General features: G+C 35.6%; 1 protein-coding gene across 1 annotated transcript in view; it reads right to left on the reverse strand.

Moving 5' to 3' along the window:
* LOC111047102 (rap1 GTPase-activating protein 1) overlaps positions 1–13,068 on the reverse strand; it is a 314,361-nt gene that overhangs the window by 230,925 nt on the left and 70,368 nt on the right. The gene's annotated exons all lie outside the window — the stretch shown is intronic.

Genomic DNA, 13,068 nt, shown 5'->3' on the forward strand with positions numbered 1-13,068 from the left:
TGATAGACCGTGAAACGTGGTGGAATTTGTGTATTCTGGCCTACAGTACATGGAATGTATGGGGAGGAATAAGGACGAGTTTCTTATCAAGTTTATTATAAGAGCGGGCCAATCCTAGAGCACCGCTGAAACACTTTGAAAATGGTAGAGAATATATTGAATTATAATTATATATTGAATTCTCACATATAAAGGATTAGACCAGGATTTAGGATTCCAGAAACATGGACGAATTAAGGAAAATTAAATTCGTGACAAACTAAGGAAATTAAGTAGCTTGAAAATTATCACATGATGATAGATTGATGTCCATATTAGATGAGGAGGTGATATCAAATTACTCAAATTGACGTCTTTCTATCATTATCCAGAATAATTTTTGGTTATCCTCTTATGATCAGAATTTCCTCGAAAACAAAGATCTAATAAAATCGAGAGGTTTATGAAATCGAATTCCGCTCCGTAGATTCTCAAAGTATATGTATTTGTAGTAGTTAGACTAAGTAGTAAAGACTAAGATATGAAATGAGGCTGAGTGGGAAAATGTATCAAGGGTATGTAAGTTAATCTATGATTTTTTCTAGAAGTTGTATTGAATCCAAAACATCCAAGAGAGCAATACATCACAACAAATACTATTTATATGTCACCTTTTTATAGATGAAATAGCTACAGGTCTGAACAAGTAATGGATTGAATCAACGAACTCAGGAAACCTGGGAATTGTCCCAGCTTCAGCTTGCCTGGCTGCAAAGGGTCCACTGTCATTCATTATCCATAATGTTTAGTGCAGTGATTGTAAGAACAATAATTGTGATCATTCAGTGTTCATTCTTTCGTGCTACCAACAAATGATTTTTCATAAACTCAATTATTATCTGGAGTACTTTGTTCAGAAGTTAGAAGATGAGTTCAACAATCAAGAGAAATTATTGCTTCATGTGCTAAAAAATGTTACCTCCACTTGTTCAAAACTTCATAATAACTTTCCATCATTTATTTCTTCTATATACAGGGGTTACGAAAGTTTACAACAACGTTGAACTAAACTCAAAGTACAACAAATATAATTCAGTATCATGAACTTCCAATGTATTACTTATTGCTTTCATTTTCTCATAATTTAGAGAGTACGTGAACTGTCTATTCAATTTCATGCTTGAAACGGCATCTTACCGCTCAAGTTGTCTTGAACATAATGAAGCAGTGTGCAGTGCCTTGCTTGCAGACACGTGTGACGATGACGACCCCACAACTTCATCCGATTAACAAAACTCATTTAAGCATGGAGAGTCAAAGAGGGTGATAATTACATATCTCAAGTTATCAGCAATATTTTGCCTGGTATGATATCCAGGTATTTTGAATGGATTTAACTTCAAAATATGTGAAATTCATTCAACTGAACGATATAGTTACTGTAGAATAATCATTTCAAACGTCCAATGAAAACTATATAAATATAGATAAGGACTTCTACTACTGCGAATATATTGACCAAAGAACTAACTAAATAGCTTGAAGAATGAAACTGTTTAGAATCTTTTATAATCATATTCATATTGTCATACTACTGGATTGAATACAGTATCTCTCAAAATCTAGAAATGTGAAGAGATAAAATGAACAATTGATGCTTCATTAATTCTCATAGAATTTCAAGGTAACCACGTGATTGTCATAGATCTCTTAAAAATTACTCAATTTTTGACAAGATTGTGATAAGAATTTTTAGCTCAAAGATAGTTAATCATGAATAATAGTGAAATATAGATTTACCTTGGTACATCATCCTGAACGAAGTGTTCTAGCATATGAATTTTCAGCATGGTATTCCTCAATAAATTAAGTCACTGTTCACCAACCAAGATTTCGAACCAAATTCGAATCTTATAACCTCAAAAATCTATTACTTTAAAAAATTGATCCCTGATCACCTTGTCATAGATGGCAGTCACACTAAAACTTTGAACTACTCAACACAATAATTTCCTTGCAGATCGCGTAAATTTTCCTATGAGAATTCACTGATAGCAAAGCACCGTGGCAATATCAGAGTAGTTTTCCTGTGACTACTTGCAGTGTGGTTGCCGGCGGCGGCAGTGAGACTTGCGACTCCAGCGCTGTAAACATTGCAGTGGCACTACGCCGAACTAGGCCGTCACAACACAGATGGTAGTAGTGGGGTCACCATCACCAAGCCCACGACAATGAATGAACTGAATGAAACTTTGAAGCAGCACGGGGGGATGGATACATCACGCTATAAATTATATCACTGTTGTACTCAACCGGGAGGGCGCACGATCTAGAAAAAAACCCGTAGCACTCAAGAATGCCTTGCATAATAACCATTAAATTCTCTCTTTCAGTTCTTTATTTTCAATCGCTCCCTCCTGAATCCCCCCCGATTTCCGAAATGATATATTTTCTCAACATAGTACCACCTGAAAACTGTCGAGTGATTTTCAGAATAGATTTTCCTAAAATAGGTCAATCATTTGGAATCTGAATTTCTAGTAGGTGAATGATCAATGAGCAATGTGGAGGAATAAACACATATTCAAATAATAGATCGTTTGTATTTCTATAAATAAATGGGTGATGATAACAATATTGTTTTGGGCATCATCCAATACAGAAAGAAAGCAATAATAAATATGCTAAAAACCTTGTTAATATCTTTTGAATTATATCAATTATTCATTTGTTCAGAACGAGTCTATTTCTATTTTGATCGCCTCATTATTTGAAACAATTAATTTTCCAATTTTCCTTGAAATTTACTCAGTATTGCAAGCTCATTGATAGAATGACCTGAATTCTTCAATTTGGAAAAGTTTTGTATAGTATCTTTGAGAAGGCAGATTGGTCACGTTGAAAATGAAAAGCCATGCTTCAAATGAACAAGATTTGAGAAATCAATGTCAACTATGAATGATTCTGGAAGCTTCTTTGTAACTTACTTGTATTTGACCTTCAATTCAAATCAATTGAACTTTTGTAAAGCATAATTATACTAGTCAACTCCTATAACTCAATTTCAAGAAAATAATAGCTCTTCAAGTCTATATAATGCATATTGTGAAATAATGTTGAAGCAAACGAGAACAACAGCTTGCAACCTTGCATCATGCAGAGAATTATTGCATGTACCTAACAAGTCTCGGGTAGTAACTTTATTACTCTCATATGTTGACTCTGTAAAAGGGAATTTTCATGCAACTCTGGCGGATAAATGCAGAATCTGTTGTTGGATATGCTGACAGATAAAATGGATTAGATATTGTTAAGTGATCAATACTGTACTCAACAATGAACTGGTATTTGGTGCTTGAAGCCCACTCAGTTTACTTGGAACATGTTCCTTATGTTTACAAGGTTACTGTTACAAAGATTATTTAAATGTCCCTAATCAGAGTGTGAGAGAGAAGAGGATAAGGATACGAGTAAGGATAACAAGAGGGTGGAAGAGATCTCAATGAAAGACACAACATGTATAACATCTATGATTATTGGTACTCACAACTAATTGTCAGGTTCGGTTAGAGAGCTTCAAAGTGGGTGTAAATTAACTGCGTTGCAACTGACGAACCAAGGCCAAGTAAAGATTGTAATGGCATTGATTTTAATAAATAATATATTAATATTCATGCAATATTCTTAGTTACTTCGAGTGAGCGGATGATAAATTGACTGCCAATACCAACAAATTATAGCACGTCAGAAATACTCATGTTATCTCAATGAGCTCAATGCTTAATGCAATTTGTATATACAAATTGGTCAATCAATGGGATCAATGCAATAGTATTGCTGGCTTTGAAGTGAATGCTAATAACTTATGAATGCATATAATGTGATCTAAAACTAGATTCTATTGATGAATAATCTGTACGATACCAGACGGAATACATGCTATCTATGTCTGTTATAAACTACATGCAGTTGAATCTCTCTCCCAGATACATAGGCTAACATTTTTCATCATAACTGAGCCCTCAGTTTCAGGATCATAGAAAGATTCTTCAACGTAATTTTGTATAATCATTGTGAATAAAAGGTCAATTTCTGGAGAATAAGTGAAAATTTGTGTTTTTTTAGAGAATGTTTAATAATAATTTTATTAGACTGCTCGAAATTCAAAACATTCTGAACAGGATGTCCCATTTAAGATAAAAGAGCTAGAAAGTGAGAGGTCGATTGGAGTAAGATTTTCAACCAAGGACAGGCGTACTCCAATTCTATATAATTGATCTGTATCGAGAGCGGGTCAGAGCCTTGTTACTCACGAAAGTGATTAGAAATACGAGAAATGCCGAAACTCTACAATTTCAACCTTGACAAAAAGAGTCGGCTAAATTGGAATCGAATGACAACACAATAGGTCAATGAAGTCAGGCGATGCTTCTTGAAGTGTAGATGGTCTCTCAATGATTGAATACCCTTCAAGAGCTTTCCTATCTCATAGTGTCACACTAGTTTTTCCTGCGAGCTTTGTTACTGAGACTCTTTGAAAGACTGATACATCAATTCAATACTAAACAAAGCGACTTTTCTCTAATCCCTAGATTTGTCTGATGAGTTTGAAAAGATATCAGCCTTCATTTAATTAGCTATGGAAATACAAATATACATTGAGCTAGTTAAGTAAACGCTTGACACTGGGTGCTTTAGGCCATGATCAATATCGTTACATGTCAGATTGCATGAGTCTGTATCCATTATATAATCAATAATGTGTATATAATTGCCATGTATTTGTAAATGATGATAGACTTCTAGTTCAGATGCATTACGTTATTGCACGCCAAGCATTGAATGTAATGTGTATAATTTGTACTCCTTATCCGTTATCCATTAGACTAGTTAGTTAGTCAAAAATACTTATGACAAGCTGGGAATCTGAAGGATCTTATTAATGCGTTTCAATGTTGATTGTCAAAGTGGTTTTTAGTTGCTTTTTCAATTTTGTTTCCTAGTAAGCGAATAACAATGAGGAAAAATAAATTATGAACTTCTTTATATACATCCTTGATAATAATAAACCTCCCATCAATGTCTATTCCATCAACTATCCTAGAAGAGTGTTGGCATTCAGGAAGAAGGCCTGAACCAAATAAAGAATGGAATTAGGTACCGGGAAACATAGATTTCAAGTTGTTTGTGCTTCGAATTCAATATATATATATATATATATATATATATATATATATATATTGAGATAGCTATGCATAGACTTACTGTTTTGATATTATTATGGAAACTGTGTGTGTTTTGGCAATGCAAATGAGAAGTTGGAACCTATTCTTCTTTTCAATATATAGCTCTAGCAGTAAGAGTGGGACTGTACTATGGTACTACAGTATTTTATATCTTGCATTTATCCAACTATAACAGCTGAACTGACACAATACACATGAACAAAAAACTGATAATGACTTCTACCCTCTATTGTCAACTGTCATTTATTTTGAACCAGTTCTTTTATCAGTTCACTGACCTATGTCCAGTCCGACGATGATAAATGACCCTACTCATTGTTTAGCATACAGAAAAAATGTGATAGTGAAAAGTGTTTCAATATTTCTACTCTATTTACTTAATTGTCATTGAAGAAGGGGCTTGGAAGAGTTTTATCGAAGTGAAAGACTGATATCGATGGGTGGTCCAGCAATGTGCTGTTACGATGACATGTTTATGCAGCTGCTTTTTGATAATCGCCGGCGATATTTATTTGTGTTGAGTTAATTCTGGTTCATTCTTATGCAGCGACCCTCACGAGCCCGAGAGGTGACAAGTATGTTGTATCTCTAGGAAACAGGGTTGGTGGTCGCAAAGACAGTTTAGCAGGGGAGATTGGTGCCATGCAAATGGGCTGTCTCTCTGTACAAGGGGTGCTTGCTGCTTGAGAGCAGATACTATACACACTACTATACTACTCTAGTACACGGTCCACTGACTCAGTATCTGGGGCGAATCTCATCAAAGCTGAGTGCGGAATGTTTTTTGGCAACCGGTCTCCCACTGAACATCTGGTAAATAGTTCTATTTTGGTCACAGCAGCACCACATAATGAAGAGTGACAACCCCGACACCTTTGAAGGGTGAACGAATCCGATTAAAAATGACTCGATCATGATTCATCCCGCAAAATCCGCTCTCTCTGTCGCTGATAAAAATTGGCTTGGTAGTGGTGAATCAATATGAATTTTAGAAAGAAAGTGCACACCAATTTTCAAAAAAAGTGCACTGGGAAACTGAAATGACGCTTTTCTAAGAACTTACAGTCTCCTTTGTAATCTCCTAGACTGTTGTAATCTCCTTTTTGCTGAGACTGTTGTACAGTCTCCGTTGAATCAATCTCTGTTTATCGGATGTATAATTACTGATTCAACTATAATATGTCAAGATCACTTCACAACAGAAGACGACAGAGTTCATAAATCATGATTCAATTCGTATTCATATTCATGAATTATGATTACGGCTCATAATAATACATTTTCCATGGATCTTTGTACTGTATGTTCATGAAGCAATCAGTTCGAAGGTATAAAAGATAAACCTAGAAATCTCCTCTGAAACTTCGGGTTTGTAAGAAAAAATCATCAATAAAAAATGCACATTATTGATAGACTAAGCTCTTTGTTCATTTCTAGTCAAACAATACGTTACCCAGTCATGCCCAAAAGAATTAAAATTTCTCTATTGAAAATTCTATTATATGATGAATTTCTAATACACAAACTGAAAATTTTTGCTTATTGGAAGAAAATCAGTTCAAATTAATGAGGATGAATGAAATATTTGAAGATTGAGATTAAATGGGGAGGAAAGAAAATAGTTTTGTTTGGAAGCTGACCAAGTTCTCTCGTTCTGAAGAAATTCAACATTGTTTAAGTAATCCTTTCATTCAGCCAGGTATTCCAGTTCAAATTATTATTTTCAGAGCATACCACAATAATTCCTTACTCATTTTTATAAAATTCCTCATGAATATTTTGAACTCGCTTACTCACTTGAGTATAGAAATATCATAAGAGCTAAGATGTAAATATGTAATGGAACGATTTTCTTCTGTGGTCTCACAAATTTCTTACGGAGAAGCAAATTTCATTGAATTATGAATTTGAAAATTCGGAAGTATTTCAGAACTCTTTCCTCTGAAGAGTCATCTACATTTGGGTTGATTGAAGAAAATGAAGTCATAGAAGAGTATTTTGATTTTGAAATGCTATCGAATTCTAGAAATTCAATGTAAACGAAATGCAGATGATGTTCTAAAATTGAACGTGTGTCCCTCCTATGAAGAGGAGTAGTACTCCTGGCACCAGGTCAGTCCAATTGAAAACGTATTGTAGTTTCCGGACTATGAATAGTTGTCAACCGTCAGTAAAAACTCGCCACCTCAATTAATCAAAGTTGGGACAAATTTTTTACAAGATGTGAGCATTCTGAACATCAATTACCATTTGTGTGTAGAACAGATCATCGCCTCTTGTTCTTGGGGCTCACCACAGTTTGCTTGGCATCACTCATCTTCATATTGAAGTCGACCGTGACGATGGATCTGCCTACAATGAAGGCTAATGAGATGACAACTCTCCCTTTTCGTTGCCTTTCGACTCTTTTGTCTTGCAAACATTCACCCGTCTGTGTCTTCACCCTTTGCCGCAGTGACTGACAATTCATCCCTCTTTTTTTGGTCGGAACAAATTGAAAATTTCACTGGCCGTCGCTCAGGCCTCACGCGCCCTGAAAAAGAGGAAAGTAACCAACCGGCTAGCACGAGACGAGATTATCCTTTGTGTAATTCAAATTTCCTGCACTCCTTGGGTACGCCAGCAACGTAACTGTGCCATTCAAGTCACGAAGCCGCTGCAGAAAGTAATAAAACCCCTTCGCAGTCTGCAATCTGCACGCACTTTTTCCACCCCGTCGCTCAACGCGCTATAAAAATCACATTTTATGACCATTTTCACAATAGCAAATTGGATGATGATTGAACCCAGGCGAAAATTGAATGGCTCTTTGAATCGGAAAGCCATTTATCCGTCACAACTTGCATTTTCTGCTATAAAATCAAGCAGTTTAAATGAAAAAGAATTTTCACCTACTATTTGTCCTGTAATCTGTTATTGGTTCAATATGATTGTGTCATTGTCCACAAATCGTTAAAAATCAGAATCACAAGTAACGAATCAGAAGTCAACTCATCAATGAATTGTGAACAATTTCTTCACAGCTGTGAACTGATTGCAGATGGTCTGCATGCCTGCTTTCCAATAATATTGTTAGCAATAAATATTGTTCTCCAGCTTTATATCTGCTTAGACATATCCTCTTAGACAGCTGAAGCTCTCAAGGAACATAATGTAACCAATAATTGAAGGTGAAAAATAATTAATAGATACTCTGATGTATTGATGAATTTTCAAAAAGTTTTTAATTGAGTCCGAATTTACTGTTAAAGAAAAAGTAATATATCATTCGAATTATCGCCTACATCAATACTCGCATTTAGTTTTTTATGATTGTTCAGTATCTTGTGGCTTGATCTTGATCAACCATGAAATAGGAAATGTGATGGAAACACATTTTCCTCCTAAAACTATCTAATTTTTAAATCATTCTTTGTTTAACTTCTCAACTGTCGTGTTTTAGTAAGTCAGGCTTGAAGGAAATTATCGTGGATTTATTTGAGAAATAAAAATAATTCGCATCCCCAGTAACTTATTAATTCATCTTCATTTTATGATAATTGAATATCATTCAAATCGTTGGAAGTAATAATGCTCATTTCCTGATCATTACAATATCAATTATTCATGTATGAGACGACCAATTCATGCGGTGATGAGAGATCCAACCAGGAAAATCTGCTCATTTTCACCATTGTCCGAGAGCGGATAACGCCACTCTACCGTTCTTCTCAAATGGAGCAATTTTTCATCATTACACGTTTTCCACCATAACAGAATCCAGATCTCTCTTCTAGGTCCATTTCACTCTTTTTCTCTCTCACTGCTTGTTGTCCATATTACTATCTCTCATTTTTCGGTATGTCGTTAATACGGTAAATCCGGGCTTTTCGAGCACCGGGGATGGCCTACCGAGTGCAATTGAGAGCCATGGGGATTGACACAGTTGGGTGGTGCGGGGAGGGGATGTGGCTATTGGGAAACAGCTGAGCGCTGCGTTAGCAAATAGAACATGAGCTGTGGCATGGCCCTATTCCGACGTCCTCTCAAATCCCAAGCTCCATCTCTTTTCTTATCTTCTCTTATTTCAACTCTCTCCAAGATGATACTGCATTTGATGGAAAAATTATTCTTATAAATAAGAGATTATAACTGGACAGAGAACATCGAACTTGTTCAAGTTCTGAATTCTCCAACTCTCTCCAAGATGTATTTTCATGAAAAGATGATACTGCATTTGATGGAAAAATTATACTTATAAATAATAGATTATAAGAATAATCACATATCACGTTTCATTAATAATTACAATAATTGGTTGTAATAGTAAAATCGTTATAATATAATGCAATTGACTTTAAAAGCATTATTACTCATCTATTATCGTCAGTATCATAGCCCACACAGCTATATATTTGAAGTTGAGGGTGTTATTGCTTGATATGATGATATTCCAAGTCGAGACGTAATAAATATACCAAATTCAAAGCTCTTAAAGCAATAATTTAGCACAGTAGTTATATTTACCTGGTTTGGAATTAATAGAGTTGCACACCTAGCACCTCTATAAAAAAAATTGTCACGTACCTGAAAAACAAGGAAAGATTCATATTAGTGACTATTTACTAGTGGATTCATGGATGGTATAAGGAAAATACATACATACTTTAATTAATTTAATTAAGCTTCAATGTGAGCCATTAATTTAAGTCAATAAATAACATTCACAGATACTGCATGTATTCTGAGTACCATTGAATCCTAATACAATGAGTGACAATATAAAAAAAAATTTAGCTCCAATAAGAATTCAGTAGTAAAAGCGTTGATGATACAATGAATTAATAATGTTTCAATAAATTAAAATTGAGCTTTATTATTGTGAATGGTCGGCATCATTAGTATTTTCATTCTTTTCAATGTTATTCGTGATTTTCCAGTACTGTAATACAGATGTATAATATATAAGAACAAAATCTTAAATTGAGTTTGATATTTGCGAAAAGTGACTTGAAGAAGTTGATGACTTGATATAATAATTGTTACAATGAAGTTCAGATGTCAAGGTGTTAGCCATGAAGTGGTCCACTTTTGATCGTTCCCGTTGACTGCATGCAGTCGAATATGCATTGGAAAGTGCAGGACAGGGATAGCAGCTAGCAGCACCCGGTTCGGAACTGAGATCCGATTGATCGACAGCTACAAGAAGGAGCATGACTGAGCACTGAGCATTTAGTTGGCTGTTGGCTTGTCGTTCTTCCAGTTTCTTCATCTGGAAAAGGTTACTCACCCGGGCGTAACCATTCAGCCACCTGTCAAATGTCCAAACTAACCGATGACTGTTCATTTATCATACAATTAATCGGGAACGCATAAAGGCCGCGCTTACGTCTTCTTCGCCCAACAGCTGACTCGTTAAGGCATTCCTCGTCTCTTAATAAGCACGGCCCACTCGAACACTCTACGCAGCGCAGCGCACTTGCCGCGGCTTGTCTTCACTCCAATTCGAGAATCAATGTTATACAACAAACGGAACCTCAAGTTTAGAATTTTTGATCATGATTGAAATGTTGATGGCTGTTTGGAATTTAGAAAATTTGGGAGAAGAATACGTAAGAAAAGTGTTTTTTGATAAATCTTGAACCTTTTTCAGGCTTCCTATATGAATTAGAGTTAATTTCTTTGTTGGTTGTTTGTTGTGCTATTTGGAAAACTTCAAAAGTTAATTTTATAATCTAGTAAGTGCGACCATTAGAACTTTATACAGAGTCACTTTACAGCTATTGAATCAGGAAATGAATGAATAGATCTAAAGTTGGACATGTCTTGAAGAGCCTTGAAAAATTTGCGTTGAGTGGGAAAAATCCCAGCTCTAAGAATAGAGAAGGGTTATTTCAATATTTCTTCTACGTGAAATTCAGGAAAATGGATAATTTTTCAAATTTGAATAGAATATATTGTTTAGTGGCCTAACAATCTTTCGAAATGTTTCCCATTCGTGTCCTCGATTGTAGTTTTTAATGTTTAGGCTACATAATGGTATTATGCAAAGTGCATTCAATTTCTAAGTTTTTTGAAGATGTGCGAATTCTCATATATTAATATTGAAGTAAATTTCTGTAAGGTCAAAGTTAAATAGTTGAGTTAAGGGAGATTAATCTATTTTAAAGTACTACCTTAAGGTGGATTAATCTATTCTCACGTTGATGTTGATGGTAAACTACCAACTGAAAGTTTCGAACACGCTAGTTAATATGCCAGTAGTTCAAGAAGTTACCTTTCCAAGCTTCCCAATTTGTCAGAGCTCCATCTCTTTTCGGGGCCGAGTTTCTGTTTGAGTTGTTCGAGACAGACATTGGAGGGGTCGGGGGGGAGGCTGAGGTTGCTGTTGGATCTCTGCAGGAGGAGGCTTCGGTCCCCGTTGTCCCTCATCACACGGATTTCACCTTTCGTGTTGGCACGGCGCAATAGTTTCACCCATTTCTGTTTGGTTTTACTCATTCTAACCTTCGCTTTACTTTTTCTGTTTGTGAGAAATGTCATCAGATAACAATTTATAAATCTATAGATCACGTTATGTCTAATATAGCGTAACAAACTTCTCATAGCACATGAGGGTTTGAGGGATTTTTGTAGTTTTACGGTACAGCATTGATTGAATTAAATAGAAAAATTGATACAATACTTTCACTGACCATTCTATTGATTCACAAGACTAATGATAACTTTATCACAAATGTTTATTATTCATTCATTATATCATAAATGTATTTACATTGATTCACTTGATACAAAATGATACACTTAATAAGCAAACCATTAAACAAAACAAAACACTATAATCTCAACCGATTGATCTAAGTCTCTAATTTCGTCGCAAATAAAACTCACAACACAACACTTATAAACTAGCGAATATTCCGGCTTCACAATGTGAAATGAACTGACGCACGGCTTCAGAGATAAGACCACAACATCCATCCTCTGTAATTGATAAGGCATTTCCTTTCCGGTGTGGCCAAGACCGAAATTAGCCTACTATCACAATTTGCTACAAAAGTTATATATTTGAGACAGATTGGCAAACAGGGAAGTAGAATGGTTTCAACATTGTAATCCATTGAAGTAAGAAGGAATGAAATCATGTGAGTTTATCAAATGAGAATTTGAGAAGTTCATGTCAGCTTATTAGATTGAAAGATTTGAAGCATTTTATGAAAATAAATGGTCTTGTAGATGATTCAAGGGTCGAATATCCTCTTCTTGCTTTGGAGGGTTTGATAAATAGTAATGGAGCCACGTATGAGTCGGGATACTGCTAAAAATATCCTCATCCACATAACTCGCCTTATACTAGTATTCGCCGAATACTACTTTCTTCTCCATCCCCAAATCTACATATCAGATCCCTGTGCCTTATGCACTGCTCTCTCTATCATGCAATCTACATACAAGATGAGAAACTGATGAGAAAAAATACTTTGAACATAATTTACAATTTAAATGTAGGCTATCTAAAATTGCGGAGGAGTAATTTTGAAAAACGCAAATTCACTTTAAACTTTGAGTGAATTGCATGTTGCAAATGAGACTGGCCTCAACAGTGTAACTGAAATAAACCGAGCATCCGCCAGCAGTGAATTTGGAGTGCTCCCAATGAGCTTCCCCACATAACCGGCAGGGGGAACCCCACTAGGGGGGAATGTGTGAGAGGAGGGGGCTTCCCACCGTCATCAGTGTGGAAATCTCGCAGTCCGGGCCAAGGTCATGCAAATTTAAAGCAGGTGAATCCTCCTCTACTTTGCACTACTAGCTTGCACTCAGTTACGCATCAGTGTGATGTGTGTACTGTAGCAGCCGAAAA

The sequence above is a fragment of the Nilaparvata lugens genome, chromosome 1 (assembly GCF_014356525.2).
Source record: "Nilaparvata lugens isolate BPH chromosome 1, ASM1435652v1, whole genome shotgun sequence".
In the NCBI taxonomy this organism is placed as follows: Eukaryota; Metazoa; Arthropoda; class Insecta; order Hemiptera; family Delphacidae; genus Nilaparvata; species Nilaparvata lugens.